A 15923-nucleotide genomic window follows, 5' to 3' on the forward strand; every position below is an offset into this window, starting at 1 on the left:
CCCTTATTTCTGCACTTATCCCCCCTCCCCGCCCCGCCACCTCTGGTCACTGTCTTCTATTTTTCTCATTTGTTTGTTTTGTTCATTATGTTCCCCTGATAGGTGTGATCATATGGTATTTGCCTTTCTCTGCCTGGCTTATTTTACTAAGCATAATACTCTCCAATTCCATCCATGCTGTTGTAAAAGGTAGGAGTTCCTTTTCTTTTTCTTCTGTGTAGTTTTTCATTGTGTAAATGTACCATAGTTTTTGATCCACTCATTCACTGATGGGCACTTAGGCTGTTTCCAGCACTTTGCTATTGTATATAATGATGCTATGAACATAGGAGTGTGTAGGTTCTTTTGACTTGGTGTTTCAGGATTCTTCAGGTATAATCCCAGTAGTGGAATTGCTGGATAAAAGGCAGTTCCATTTTTATTTTTTTGAGGAAATTCCATACAGTTTTTCATAGTGGCTGCAGCAGTCTGAATTCCCACCAACTGCACTGAGGTTCTCTTTTCTCCACATCCTTGCCAGTGCTTGTTTTTTGTTGATTTGTTAATGATGGCCATTCTGACTTGTGTGAGGTGGTATCTCATTGTGGTTTAAATTTGCATCTCTGATGGCTAGTGATGTTGAGCTTTCTTTCATATGCCTATAGACCCTCTGTATGTCCTCCTTGGAGAAGTGTTTGTTCAGGTCCTTTGCCCATTTTTTAACTGGGTTGTCTGTCTTCTTGGTGCTGAGTCATATAAGTTTTTTATGCATCTTGAAGATCAAACCCTTGGCTGAGATATCATTGGTAAATATGTTTTCCCATATGGTTGGTTCCCTTTTCATTTTGCTGATGTTTTCTCTAGCTGATGTAGTCTCATTTGTTTATCCTTTCCTTTATTTCCCTACCCTAGGAGATACATTGGTGAAGGTATTGCTGCATGGGATATCTGAAATTTTTCTGCCTATGTTTTCCTCTAGTACTTTTATGGTGTCACAGCTTACATTTAAGTCTTTTATCCACCTTCAGTTAATTCTGGTGTATGGTGTAAGTTGGTGGTCTAGTTTCATTTTTTTGTATGTGCCTGTCCAGGTCTCCCAACACCATTTCTTGAAGAGGTTATTTTTACTCCATATTATGCTCCTGCCCCCTTTGTCAAATATTAATTGATCATAGAGATCTGGGTTTATTTCTGGGCTCTTTATTCTTGGTCTCAGTTTCCTCACCTAACGAATATGTTTGATCTCGCTCACAACTGAAATGGAATAAAATGTTAGCTGCAAATGGCTAACCACACAAATGATTGCAGCATTATTACCCTTTGGTAAACAGAGCTGGAAGACCCTGGAATTTCCTGAATAGCTAGGGTCTCTGCTCTATGGGGAAGTCCAGTTTACACCCTCCTGCCTTCATAGTCCTTCTTCAGTGCTGCTCTGCTCAGGAGAAGCAAATAATGCTCAGCCAGAAAAAAACATCATTAGGTAGCTTGGTCATTCTGCAAAAAAACAAGCAAATAAAAAACCTCTTCCTGCATCCAAAAGCCAAACAGAGATGGTTTCTCAATCACCTGCTAGGAAAGTTGTTCTACCCTGCTGTTACATTTCTAAATGAGGAAGAAAGAAATGGAGAGACAGGAATGGAGGGTTGACAATAAATTATTCCATCACTTTGGAGCAATCTTGGTTAATTAGAAAACAATCCATGCAATTTCTATCAATTTATGGTATATATCTTTGACATGGCAGTTCTTCTTCTAGAAATTTGCCCATTTGTTGTATTGCACAGACATATATGTATAAGGCTGTCCATTGCAGCTTTGTTTGTAATAACTAAAGGCTGAAAACAACCTAAATGTCTATCATTTTGAAATGGAGTAAATAAATTATGATACATCCATATTATTTAATACTAGACAAAGAATGAAGTAGATATGTATGTGCCTATAAGTGAAGTAGATTTATGTGAAGACCTCTAAGGCATTGTTAAGAATAAGTCATATACAGAAGAGTGTGTATAAATGTTCTTGTTGAAGGCAAAAAGAATGCATATAAAGCATAGAAAATTTATGAATGATACAACAAAAAAACTGTTAATAATAGTTGCTTCCAGGTTGTGAGGCAGGTGGTCTGTAGTACAGGGGGACTTACTTTTCAGTATATTCTTATTTTAGCATTTGTATATATGCTACTTTTTCCAGTTAAATGGGGGGAGGGGGAAGCCTAGAAAAGTAACTACTTGGGCTCAGCCACATTTCTCAATTCCATCCACCTTCCAACTTCCAAAGTCTTCTAACAGAACCTCTGGGCTGCTCCAACTGAAACAGAACGCACAGGCCATTGAGTTAGGGGCCCAATTGCCCACCTCCAGAATTACAACTCCCAGGACTCGAGTTTAGTGAAAACAAAAAGAACTGTTTTTTTAACAGTTAGATAGATTTAGATTATTTGTGGACTCCTGCTGTTGAGTCTTACGTTCTTTTAAATATCCACAAACACATAGTTCTGCCTCTCCCTAGAAAACCAGGCCAGCCTTAGAAAAGTCGGAAACACCATTTCCCTACTTCCTAGGCACAGTTCAGTTTTACCAGTAGCTGCCAATTACTTAATTCTGATTGGGGAGGTCCTTTCTGCGCTGTGGTGCCCTCCAGCTTTTAATGCAGAACCGCCTGGATTCTCAGCCTCCTTGTAAACTACCTTCTTCCTGCAAACCGCGTGGGTCTCCTCTCCTTCTCAAAACCACATGGCGAGAGCCTCTTCACCAAGCCTCATGGAGGGAGCACAAGAGAGAGAGCAACCTGGAGAGTCCCCTCCTCCAAACCACATGGAGGGAGAGTGCTAGAGTGAGCAAGAGAGCGAGCCAGACAGCTAAAATGTCTGCAGCTACTTATATATCTCTGACTGCATCCTTTGACACAGTGGGTGTTGCAACCAGTTCTGACAATTCGCAGAACCCTATACAGGCTCTGTAGGCTCCTTCAGTACCATCCCACAGTTCAAGACTCCTCCCATCTTCTTGGGCCTTGGAAGTATCAAAGCCATTTTCTATAATAAAGACTCTAGCAACTAGGCTCAGGCATGCAAAGGTATCTTAAAAGCTGCTTCCTTTTCCCCATTCCCCAGCCGCAAAATCTGGGGTTTGTTTTTGGACACCCCTGTTTCTGTAACAGTCTTAATTCTGCTTCTTTCCCACTTAGCTCTGACTAACTCCAGCCTGTAGGCCTGTTCCCACCACAACCACTGCCTCTGGAGGCAGCTTCTCTTCATTTGGTAAGTACCAAAGTCTCCCTTTCATGCCCAGCTGCAAGAAGCTTCCAGGGGCCTCAAATACTTGGAGAAGGGAAATTACCCCAGGAAAGCCCTGTGAGCAAGTCTGGAAGGAGTAGCAGTTAAACATCAAACTCCAAAGACCCCAGGATTTTCAAAACTTGCTTCAGGGAAATATGAAACTTTTATTGGAGGTGTCAGACATTAATGAGAGTTCTGAATATTTTTCAGTATGAAGAACACTCTCCCTCTCTTTCCACCACTTTCAGCTACTGGCTAGGCTGCTTTGATGAATCAAGAGGATTGAGAGTTCAAGGACTATTCTATCCCACTCTTCAGCTCACATGCTTCCTACCTTCACTTCTAGAAGATGTGGAAGCTGAGAGGATTCAAGGGAAGGAGAGTAGGAATGCAAGGGGAGGGTTGGGGAACATCAGAAAGAGGCCAAGAAGGCCAGCCTTGCTTACCTGCTCCCTTGAGAAAGGGTTCATGGAAAATGACAAGGAATTTGGGATCCTGCCCCATTACAGTTGGGATAAAACCTTTGACACATAATTGTTCCCTCTGGGAAATGATAGCACTCTTAGATGTTTCAAGATCCTTAAACAGAGGAGTTGTGGGAGCTTCACTTTTTTCCAAATATATAGTTACAAATGAGCCTTACTTGACCACATTTAAAAAAATGGTTCATTTCTTAGCCTGGGAATGTAACTGGTGAGCTTGAAATTTAAGCAGTATGTCCAAAATACAGGAATATCTGTCAATACACCCAGAATAGAGAATGTGGAAGACTGGAAGGCATGGTTCAAAAGACTTCTATGACTGCTGTGTGGAGCCCCGCCCAAAAATGGGAACCTGGGTTTTAACCAGCAGGTTTCTTGTCTTTCGTGCTTGCTATAAATCCCACCCTCCAGGGGATTTTAAATATAGAATAGAAATACAGAGTGGCTTTTGAGGAAAAGGGAACCTGCTCTGTTTTTCTCTGAATAGCCTCAAAAACAGAATGATTAAGTAAGAGGAAATGTTTTCGACCTTGTGTAAAATACCTGGGCATTCAACCCTGTATTGATCTGCATTTCCCTTTTACTCCCTACCATTTGGGGGAGGGCTGCATGTTTTCCTTATGCATTTCTGCGTGTGAAAAGTAGATAAAAACCCTGGCTAATAAAGAAATGGGGGTGATTTTCCTCAGAAGAACCCCCTCCCTTCCTTCCTCAAATGGTGAGTGTCTGAGTAGTTTCTCCAACCATTTTGAGGGACCCAAAGTCTCTCTCAAGAGAACACTTTCAAGAATATCTGTGGGGGACTTCCGGCCAAGATGGAGGCCTAAACAGACACACTGGATCTCCCACCACAACTAAGAAAGAATACAACTACCTCAAAACTAGAGACAACCAGAAGTTCCAGAAAATCAAGCTGCATGGAAGTCCAAAAAAACAAAGATATAAAGAAGAAATACTTATCCAGACAGGTAGGAGGGGCCGAGCCAGGGAAGAAAGGACGGGGTGTGGTGGTGGCAGCAGCGAGGGCAGTGGCAGCAGGGGCAGCAGCAGTGGCGGTGGTGGCAGCGGCAGCAGCAGGCCAGTGGAAAGCTCAGTCACACATTTTAAAAAGTGGGAGGGACACCTGGGGAGTGTTCCCAGCTCCTCACCAGACCCTGCAGCTCACGGTCCCAGTGCCAGGGAAAATCAAGCCTCATTGCTTCTGACTGTGCAAACCAGTGGGATTGGGGTGGAGAAAGAAACTGCTGGTCTCTTGGCAGAGTCCACTTGTTTAAAGGGCCCCCACAGTCCTAGAACATCCGAAGACCCACCCACTCTGGAAACAATGGCCAGAGCAACAGCTAGAGAGGCACCAGTCCCATACGAAAGCGGGAAAAGTGCCTGTAAAAGGGGCAAGTGCTGAGCCAAGTGGCTTTGTTCTCTCTCTGACCCCTCCCCAACATACAGCGCCACTTGGTGAAACAGTCACATTGTACTGATGAATACCTAAGGCTCCACCCTACAATGTAACAGGAGCAACAGCTCTACCCAAGACAAAGAGACAAACAAACACAGGAGCCTGTCAAGATGAGGAGAAAGAGAAGTATGGCCAAAAAGGGGGAAAAGATCAAGGTTCCAGTGGGAGAACCAAGCGATGAGGAAATAGCCAACCTAACAGATGTAGAGTTCAAAGCACTGGTAATAAATATGCTCACAAGTTTGACAGATATGCTTGAGTATGGCAAATGCGTAAGGGAAGAAGTGAAGGCTATGCTAAGTGAAATGAAGGAAAATCCACACAAGACCAATGGTGAAAGGAAGGAAACCGGGGTTCAAATCAATGATGAACATAAGGAATAAAAAGCAATCAACCAGTACAGAATGAGGAAACAGGAATTGAAAAAATGAGGAGAGGCTTAGGGACATCTGGGACGATTTTAAACATGCCAAAATCTGAATCATAGGGGTGCCAGAAGGAGAAGAGGAAGAGCAAGAAATTGAAAGCTTATGTGAAAAAGTAATGCAGGAAAACTTTTCAAATTTGGTGAAGGAAATAGACGTACAAGTCCAGGAAGCACAGAGAGTCCCAAACAAGCTAGACCCTAAGAGGACTACACCAAGACACATCATAATTAAAATGCCAGAGATTCAAAATAAAGAGAGAATCTTAAAAGCAGCAAGAGAAAAGCAGAGAGTTACCTACAAAGGGGTGCATATAAGACTATCAGCCAATTTCTCAGAAGATACTTTGCAGACAAGAAGGGACTGGCAAGAAGTATTCAAAGTGATGAAAAGCAAGCACCTACAACCAAAATCACTCTATCTCGCAAAGCTATCATTTGAATGTAAGGGCAAATAAAGTGCTTCCCAGGCAAGGTAAAGCTAAAAGGGTTCATTATCACCATGCCATAATTATATGAAATGTTAAAGGGACTTATTTAAGAAAAAGAAGATCAAAACTATGAACACTAAAATGACAACAAACTCACAACTATCAACAAGTGAATCTAAAAATTAAAAACAAAATCCAACTAAGCAAACCAAAATAGGAACAGAGTCATAGGTATAGGAATCATTTGGAGGGTTATCAGCTGGGAGGGGGAAGGGGAAGAAATGAGGAAATGGTGCAGGAATTAAGCATAATTGGTTGATGCAAAATAGACAGGGGAAAGTTAAGAGCAATATAGGAAAGGGTGCAGCCAAAGAACTTATATGCACAACCCAGGGACATGAACTAAGAGGGGTGGGATTGCTGGGGGAAGGGGGGTACTGGGAAGAGGGGAGCAAAGGGGATAAAATTGCGACAACAGTAACAACACAATCAATAAAATATACTTAAAAAAAGAATATCTGTGGACTGAATGTGTGCATTCATATGTGCATGAGTGAATGACTGAATGACCTGTTTTGTATTTGTCTATAATACAAAGACATTATATTTAACTTTAGAAATTAGGCATAGACATTGAATGACATTAGACATTTTGATTAGGCATTAGAAAATACTACTGTTGGTGAGGCATTGGAACCCCTGAAAAGACTATACCATGAATTCTTACAGGAAAGGAACCCTGTATTACTCATCTTTTCATAAATGATGGATGGATGGATGGATGAGTAAATGAGTGGAGGAATATGTAGTATCAAGTTCTGTGGAGATATAGAGGAATAGTAATAACACCATATTTTAAAAGTTAGTTTTGCCTGAGGCAGGAGGAAGGACAAAATAAATTCTTGGGTTTGTTTCCAACCCAAGAATCTACAGCTAGAGTGAGTGTTCAGAAATATTTGTATCTTGACCCTGAGCATATAATGTTACTAAGGTTTCTCAGAAGTTATTATTTGCTAACCTGTGAATGGCTATCAAGGAGTTGAGTCTTTCCACTGAATGAGTAGGGTGGGATGGCTGGCTATTACCGCTGCTGGCCTCTGCTTCCCTCTTCTGCTGCCAGTAACCGTAGTGACTCCATTTGGTAACCCATCAAGAGCCTGTGCTCATCCAATCCATCTCAGTGAAATCACTTGAAGGAAAAAGTGAAAAGAGTTCTGTCCCAGAGACTGTGTCTCAGGTCAAACAGAAAACTAAAATGAAGACACGTCATGTTTATTTTTTCATTTCATTCAAGGACTAGGTAGATCTTGACAGCAATAAAACATTGGAGGAAAGTTAACTCTTCACTTCCAAGTATCAACAAACAAAGAAGGCCCAACAGATACTGGCCTTGAGATAGAGTTCTGTCCCCTCCCCCTCCTTGACTCTCTATTCAATTTCCCATCCTTCCCCTAAAGTTCCTTCTTTCAAGTTCCTTGAACCAAGATCCCTACACCTTGCCCTTCCACAGAACGTTTTCTTATTCATGGCCCTGAATTTGGCCAGATGCTCATGGAGAGTCTCCTCTTCACAGTAGTTGCTAGCTCAGGAGAGCAGTAGTGGGCTCCCTGACTCCTCTCAGCCTCCCACTAGACCAGCTGAGGCTGATGTCCTTATTAATGGAGAAGCAAGCATGTCTCCACTCATGGTGAGCACTAGTTTTTGTTTTGTTTTGTTTTCCCAGAGCCAATATAGTCAGGTCTCATAGGAAGAAGTTCTCTTTCTCTTCTTAGCTTGTTTTTGGCCCTGCTCCTTATAAAACAATAACCCCAGCATTAATTTGTCTAAGAAAGCATTATTTGTTCCTGAACTTGGTTTACAGTAGAAGCAGCATCAACACATCAGTTGACAAGTACTCTCAGCATCTGAAATGACTCTAATTAGATTCCTTCTAATTTCTAATATCCCCTTGATGAAAGGTGGGAAGGCTACCAGATAGTTCATTCTGCCATAGTAAGAATGACAGAGAATGGTCCATCCAATAGATCCTATCTCTGAAGGGGCATGGAGACTTTGCTGTTATCATGGTATTGTTACAGAAGCAGGGGTGTCCAAAAACAAACCCTGGAGTTTGCGACTGGAGAATGGGGAAAAGGAAGCAGATTTTAAGATGCCTTTGCATGCCTGGGGCTAGTTGCTAGTGTTTTTGTTATGCAAAATGGCTTTGATACTTCCAAGGCCCAAGAAGATGGGAGGAGTCTTGAACTGTGGGATGGTACTGAAGGAGCCTACAGAGCCTGCGTAGGGTTCTGTGAATGGTCAGAACTGGTTGCAACACCCACTGCGTCAGAGGATGCAGTTAGAGATATATAAGCAGCTGCAGACATGTTAGCTGGGACTCGCTCACTCGGACTCGCTCTCTCAGTCTTGGATCTCACACTCTCCCTCTCTCTCTCTTGCCCCCTCCATGCGGCTTGGTGAAGGGGCCTTTTCCATGCGGATTGGGGAAGCCGAGTTCTCCATTCGGTTTTGAGAGGGCTCTCCAGGCTGCTTTGAGAGGCTCTTGCTATGCAGTTTTGAGAAGGAGAGGAGATCCATGCAGTTTTAGGAAGAAGGCAGTTTACAAGGAGGCTGAGAATCTAGGAGGTTCTGCATTGAGAGCTGGAGGGCACCACAGCGCAGAAAGGACCTTCCCAATCAGAACTGAGTAATTGGCAGCTACTGGTAAAGCTGAACTGTGCCCAGGAAGTAGAGAAATGGTGTTTCTGACTTTTTTAAGGCTGGCCTGGTTTGGTAGGGGGATGCAGAACTATATGTTTGTGGGTATTTTAAAGAACATTAGACTCAACAGCAGAAATCCGCAAATAATCTAAATCTATTTAACTATTAAATAAACAGTTCTTTTTATTTTCACTAAACTCTAGTACTGAGAGTTGTAATTCTGGCGGCGGGCAATCGGGCCCCTATCTAAATGGCCTGTGGGTTCTGTTTCAGTTGGAGCAACCCAGAGGTTCTGTTACAGTATCACTATTGAAATGCTAGGGGAGAATCCATCTAAACCTTCCTTATATTCGCATGGTTGATATTTATGAATGACTTGACTCTTTACAGTTTACCAAGCATGTTAATGCACATTATGTTTTATAATCTAACTTATGGGAGGTTGATAGTATTGTTATCCCCATAGTATAACTGGTAAAAGGCTGTGTCAAGCCTAGAACACAGGCCCCTGACCTTCCTGCTTGTTCTACTTTACTTTTTAAAAATTTTTATATTTCCACCTAGAAGCCACCACTGATGTCAAGACTTGCTACTACACCAAGGGAGTTACAAAAGCACTTCCCTCTTCCTGAGACATAGTTAGATGCTAAGTGTTCTGAAGTTGCAGGGAGACAAATGCCAGCATTTATGATCCTCTAAAGCCTAGAAAGAAAACATGTTATGAACAAAGATAGACCATTACATCACCTAAAGGGGAAAGAGAAAAGAGGAAGGGGAAAAGAAGGAAGGGAAGATGGAAGGAAAGAAGGTAAGAAAGGAAGGAAGGAAAGAAGAAAAGGAGGGAGGGAGGAAAGGAAAAAAAAAGGGAGGGGAAGGAAGAGAATCCAGTAAACAATCCTCCAAGGATTTCTGGGAAATCACAAACACTTGAAGACATACACATGCCACACATCTGTGTGAGGGTAATGGAATGAGCATAGGCTTTGCAGCCAGGTGAACTTGGTCAGTTTCCCAGCTCTAACATTACTTAATGTTGTGAGAAATGCTCACAATAAAAACTGGGACACAGGACTTGAGCAGCAAAGCAAGGTGTTTATTCATGAGTCTGCAGAGTCAGGTGCACCCTCAGCCAGGAGAATGTGCACGCCAAAAGAGGGAGCTGGCTGCTTTTATCCCTAACACATCTAAAGTTCCCCTCCCTCTCTCTTCCCTTCCCTATTTCTCCATGCTGAATACTCTGGAGTTACAATCTAACTCGATTATCTAAATTCCCTTTTTGTGATTTGTAAACATGCTAATACAGTCAACTACCTTCTCCCATTTTCCCTTTGTCTGGTGATGACTATCCTTCCCCCTTCAGAATGCCCCTTTTGTGATTTGTAAATATGCTGTCAACTTCCTTCTCAGAGATCCTCTAATTACATTTGCCTTAGAGACCCTCTAATTACATTTGCCCTTAAGACCCTTTAATTGCATTTGCCCTTTGTTACTAATGATTTTCTACTGGTTTGAGAGTCACTATTTCCTTGTTTCTTACACTGTGAACCTATAAGTAAATCACCAGGTGATTCTAAGTCTCTATTTTTTCATCAGCCAAATGTGGAGATCTGTGCCCATCTAAAGACTGCCTAAAGCTGAAGAAAAATGTGAGCCAGAGGCTGGAGTAAAAGGGGAATAAGAGAATATGAGCAGGAAGAGACAGGAAGGTCCTAATGGGAAAATGAGAACCTCAGATTAGTATTTAAGAAATCATATTGAAGCTGGAAGAAGATGGCAGAGGAGTGAGGGGAGGCTGTGCTCTCGGGCTCCCGAAACCCATCTGTGGTTTGGACTAATTGCAGACAGATCATCTCAGTGAGCAGCTGGACACTGGCAGGAGTCGAGCCTTGGCACTGCTGGATTAGAGAAAACCATCTGGGAGCGACCTGTTTGGTGAGGATAGCGGAAGAAAAAGGGATGAAACGGGACTCCTGACTGGGGTGGCTGCCCGAGCTGCGGCTGGAAGGACACAAAGGCTTTTTGGTGACCACAGGGTTCCCCAGGGGGGAGTCAGGAGGAGAGCGGATCTCTGCCCGCTGGCAGAGACAGGACTCGAGCAGGTGGCATTGACACTGGAAGACGGGGGACAGCGTGCTACTGTACAAGTGAAAACATAATTTTTCCTCTGTGTTTTTCTCTTGTGAACTGCGGAGAGGGAGGAAAAAGTTTGGGGGTGATAGGACATTCTTAAGGAGCGCAGGCGCAGAAGTGTGCTTCCCCACTCCCCAACCCTCCCTTTGGGTCACGGGGGCGTGCATAGGGAAGTGACCTCATTCACTGGCCCAGGTACGCAGGGCCGCGCATCCAGGTGCCCCTCGGACACACGCCAACAGACATAAAATCAGTGACCCAACGGGCGCAGGGAGGCCCCACTGGACACGCAGAAGACTGTGCGCCGTCGCCCCTGGCCAGCCCAGTGGGCGCCAGGCCGAAGTACCAGGCCGGAATCCGGAGCACAGAGCACTTGCCCAGGCTCTGCGTGTGCCCACCCAGGCGGTGCAGGAACGGTGGGCAGCTGCGGCGTAGGAACAGCGGGCAGCAGCGACTCACAGACACTCACGTCTACTGAGCACAAGTGTCTGCGGCCCTGGCCTAAGAGGCGAAAGACCAACTCCCGGAGCACGGCACTGCCGGCTTACTAGGAGTGCAGTGCAGCAGGCCTGAGCTTAGTTCCCCAGACACCTTGGGCGCGCACCGGTGCTCGAGCCAAAAAAACACCCTGAGGGCTCTCCCGGAGCGCGGTGTGGCCGGCTTTCCGGAAGCGCCACCTGGCAGACCTGAGGTGGGCTCTTGGCTGCCTTGCATTGCGCCCTGCCGGCCACCTCGCACACACCACTGCTGCAAAGAATAGGAATCTCTGACCCATCACATTAGACCAGCTGTGGACGCAGAAAAAGAAGACGACACAAGAAGGCTGAACTGAGTAAAAACATTCCTTTTTTTTTTTTTCTTTTTCCCTTTTTCCTTTTTCTTTTCTTCCTGAAAGAGGAGGGGAGGAGGGAGGAGGGAAAGGAAGGAGGAAAAAACAAACTATATCTCTAACCTGTTTTATATAATCTTTCCTTCTTATCCATCTTCAATTGTTGTTTATTTGTTTGTGGGCCTAGTTTAGCCTCCCTTTCACTCTAAATAAATAGAATATAACTACTATATAAATCCAATACTATATAATTCCACTTTCTTACTATATTCTGCACTCTTCCCCCTTTTTTTCTTCTATAGTTATTAACATACAATGTAAATATTACCTACTGTCTTGCACAGTCTAAACTGTTACTAACCTATTACCCCCTCTCTCAAAAATCATATTTTTCCTTCACTAAAACAACTCTTATCTATTCTTCCTACAGTGTAAAAGCTCTAATCTCTCTACATTTATATTAATAGTGGCTCGTTGACTGACGATAGCAGGATAGAGGGTGGGGGATATTTTTGAGGGTACAGGTCTCCTGTTGGGGCTGTGTGTTTATGTTTTTAACAGCATCTCCACAAAAGAATTCGAGATAAAGTGGATAGAGTGACTCTCAATCAACAAGCCAGAAGGAAGATCCTAACAAAAAATAAAATCTGAACTATAACCAGACAGCATAAACAAACAATATAAAAGGTACCCCAAGAACATCAGGCTCAGGAGATCAAAGAGACTGCACCACTGAAACACCCAGATCTACCATAAAAAATCTCATACTACAAAGGTGGGAAGGCAAAGCAGACAAATCCAAATAACAAAAACAAACAAGAAGAATCCAACATGGCAAGACACAGAAACAACCTCTCAATGAAAAGAAAAGAGGAGGGGGGGACCAAGATGGCCGCGGAGTAGGAACAGTGTTCTCAGCTCGCTCCTGTTAAGGAGACAATCCAGGAGGAACAAACTCGGGGAGGAATGACTGAGTGAGTGGGAATATCTGATAACGTGAATGGGGAGGAGATCGTGGGAGCAGCGTGGAGTGGGGTGGAGGGGTTTATCACAAACTGCAGGCTGAGTCATTCTGAGACTCTGTGCGTTTGCAGTATCAAGCCGGAGAGCTCACTAGCCGGGAGTGAATTCTTGTAGGGAGTTAGGGAGAGGATTTGGCTGAAAAAGCCAGAGGAGGGAGAGAACAGTGAACAACCAGGACTGGGAGAAACTGTGTGACCTGAGTCTAGAGAGAAACATCCTCAGCTGCAACCTCCAACGGAAAGCTCGGCATCCCGGGCGCGCCCAGCACTTGCGCTAGGGCCCTACAGAACAAAGGAGCAGTTTTGGGGCAAGGAGACGGGCCGCACAGAAAAGCTGCTGCAGAACTCCGGACCGGGGGAGAACTGTGTTCTTGAAATCAGTGTTTGCTCTTTAGTCGCGTGAGAATCCCACAGAACAAAAGACAGGTTTGGGGCTAAGAGAGAAATAGGACATGCAGGGTGTGTAAGTAGGGAAGAGAGCGGAGGCGGAGGTTCTGGAGGGGAGACGGTTTTAGGGCAAGGAGAAGGGCCCGCAGGAAAGGGCTGCTGTGGAGCTCCAGACCGGCAGAGAGCTCCGGGGAAGGAGAGTGCTGCGCTGACCACCACACTAGAGTCTCACAGAACAAAGGGACGGTGCTGTGGCGGGAAGAAAGAGCGCGCATGCCGATAGACAGGGAAGCCAGCGGAAGCGGTAGCTCGGAATAGAGAAAGTTTTGGGGCAAAGAGAAGAGCACACACAGGAAAGCCACTGCAAAGCTCCAGACTAGGGGAGAGGCCCTGGGCAGGAAAGGGCCACTGGGCCCGGCACTTTGACCGACTGTGCCAGAGTCCTGCAGAACAAAAGGACAATCTTGCGACAGGGAGAGAGGTAGGGTGCGCAGGCATATAGACAGGGAAGAGAGCAGAAGCTGTAGCCTGGGAATAGAGACAGGACTGGAGGCAGGGCGGGGATTGCTGGCAGGCACAGGCTGGACCAACAGAGGGAAGGAGTAGCTGGACAAGCCTGAGGAGGGCTGAGGGTGCCTCAGGAGGGGACTACTAAAGGCAGCTCACAGCAGAGCGGTGGTAGGCCCACGAAAAAAAGACTAGCAACCCCAGAATCAAGCAGAACCCTCCCACAGCCAGCCAACCAACCAGAAAAGATTTGAAACTCATGGAATTTTGAATAGGAGCAGACTCAGGAAGGAAGCAAGGAAAAACCAAAAAACAAACAAACCAAAAATACCCAGAGACTGTGCATAAAAGTTGAATTGAGTTAAAATCCTCATTCTTTTATCTCTCACTCTCTCTCTAACTACCCCTACCGTCAGTCCCTTCTTATTCTCGCTCCTTTTCTCCCCTCCCCTTCCCTCCCTTCTCTCCCCTTAGCATTCTACCCTGCATCCTATTCTCAGTTAATTTTATAATTTTAAGTTCTCTCCCTTTCTAACCCTCTCCTTTCTCTGCGCTACGCACCTTCAACTTTATTAAATTTCTTTTTTATTTTGTCCCCCTTCAGTCTACATTCATTTTTCTTTCATCTCTTGTCCTTATTTTCCTTCTCTCCCTATACATAATCTCTCTCTCTCCCTATTACACTTTATATTCTAATCTCTTAATATTCAAATTATAATTCTAATCTATCCCCCTCTCCCTTTACTCTCCCATTCTTACCCCTTCTCCTTTTCTACCCCACCCCCCCACTTCTTTCCCTACCTCTTGTATTTCTCTCCTTCATCCTATCTTTTGCCAACTCTTCAATTTCAATCCTCCCCTCCCTAATATCTCCTCTTCCTCCTGATTTCCTTCCCTCCTCTGAGCTCTTTTCCTCCCAAATCCTCTTGCTTTCCTATCTCCTATTCCTCTCTCTCTATATTCACCTTTTCTCTCTATCTTGCAACTTTATATAATGTTTTAATCTCCTAATCTTTTTTATAACATATAATTTAAAAAAGAATTTTAATCCAGTCCCCTCTCTTCTACCTCCCCTTCTTCTTTTGTTCTCTCTCCTACCCTTCTCTTCTCTACTTTCTCTCTCTCTTTCCTCTCTCCCTTCCCGTCTTGCTATTTTCTACTCTGTATTTTTATCCTTAAAAAATTCTCTCTCAATCTATTTTCTACCTTCTAACCTCCCCAGCCCTCTCTTTCAATTTCTGGCTGTCTGTCTACCTGGATGTCTGTTGTGTCTACCCTACCTCCCACGCTAATCATATAGTATATACCGATTATATAATCCTAATACTATACACTTCCACTTTCTCTCTCCACATTGTAACCCTCCCCTCCTTTTCAAACAGACAGTGTAAGTGTTAATTGCTCTCTTACATAACCTTGATCCCAATTGCTAATATTAATACTCTATCAACTTCCAGCTCAAAAATTACCCTTCCTTCATTTAAAACAACTCCATTCTGTTTCTCCTACAAAATAAGAGTCCCAGTATCTCCACAAGTATATTAACATGGGCTCATTTGCAGCCTATAGTGGGATTGTATTTGGGGGAGACATTGGAGGGTCTGGGTTTCTTGCCTGGGTTGTGTAATTATGTTTTAGCAGCACCTTCACAAAAGATCTCAAGACAAGGTGGGCAGACTGACTCTCAATCAACTAACCAGAGAAAAAGATCCACCAAAAAGGAGCTGAAATACAACCAGACAGATTTAAGAAATATCATCAAGGACAACACAGATGGAGATCCAGGAGGGCGGAGGAGTAAGTGGAAGCTACACTAACCCCCTCCCAGGACCAGCCAGTGCTGACTCAGCCCCAGTACAGCAGACAGACCATCCCCCTCCAAGTGGTGTCATACTAAGGGGAAATAAAAGCCCTGCCTACAGGAATTAAGTTGCACACCCACGGTCCTTAAGCCTGACGGCTGATCACACATTGAGTATAGTAACAACTAAAGAAGAGAGACAAAAGCAGTAGATCCCTGGAAGTCTCCAACAGGCTGCCTAGGGCCAGTCTGGTACATGATCTGATGCTACCAGAGGCAGATCCAGGAAGAACTGATCATTCTAAGAAGCACCAACAAACAAAAGGAATCACAAAAATGGGGAGACAGAGAAACAACCCCCATCAAAAGGAAAGGTAGAATCCCCAGAAAGAGTGCTAAATGAAATAGAGGGGAGCAAAATATCAGATACAGAATTTAAAACATGGATTATGGAGAAGCTCAATGAGCTCAGCGGAAACTACAAAGAACTCC

Source organism: Furipterus horrens, unplaced genomic scaffold (genome assembly GCF_987537825.1).
Source record: "Furipterus horrens unplaced genomic scaffold, mFurHor1.1.pri manual_scaffold_2, whole genome shotgun sequence".
NCBI classification, from domain to species: Eukaryota; Metazoa; Chordata; class Mammalia; order Chiroptera; family Furipteridae; genus Furipterus; species Furipterus horrens.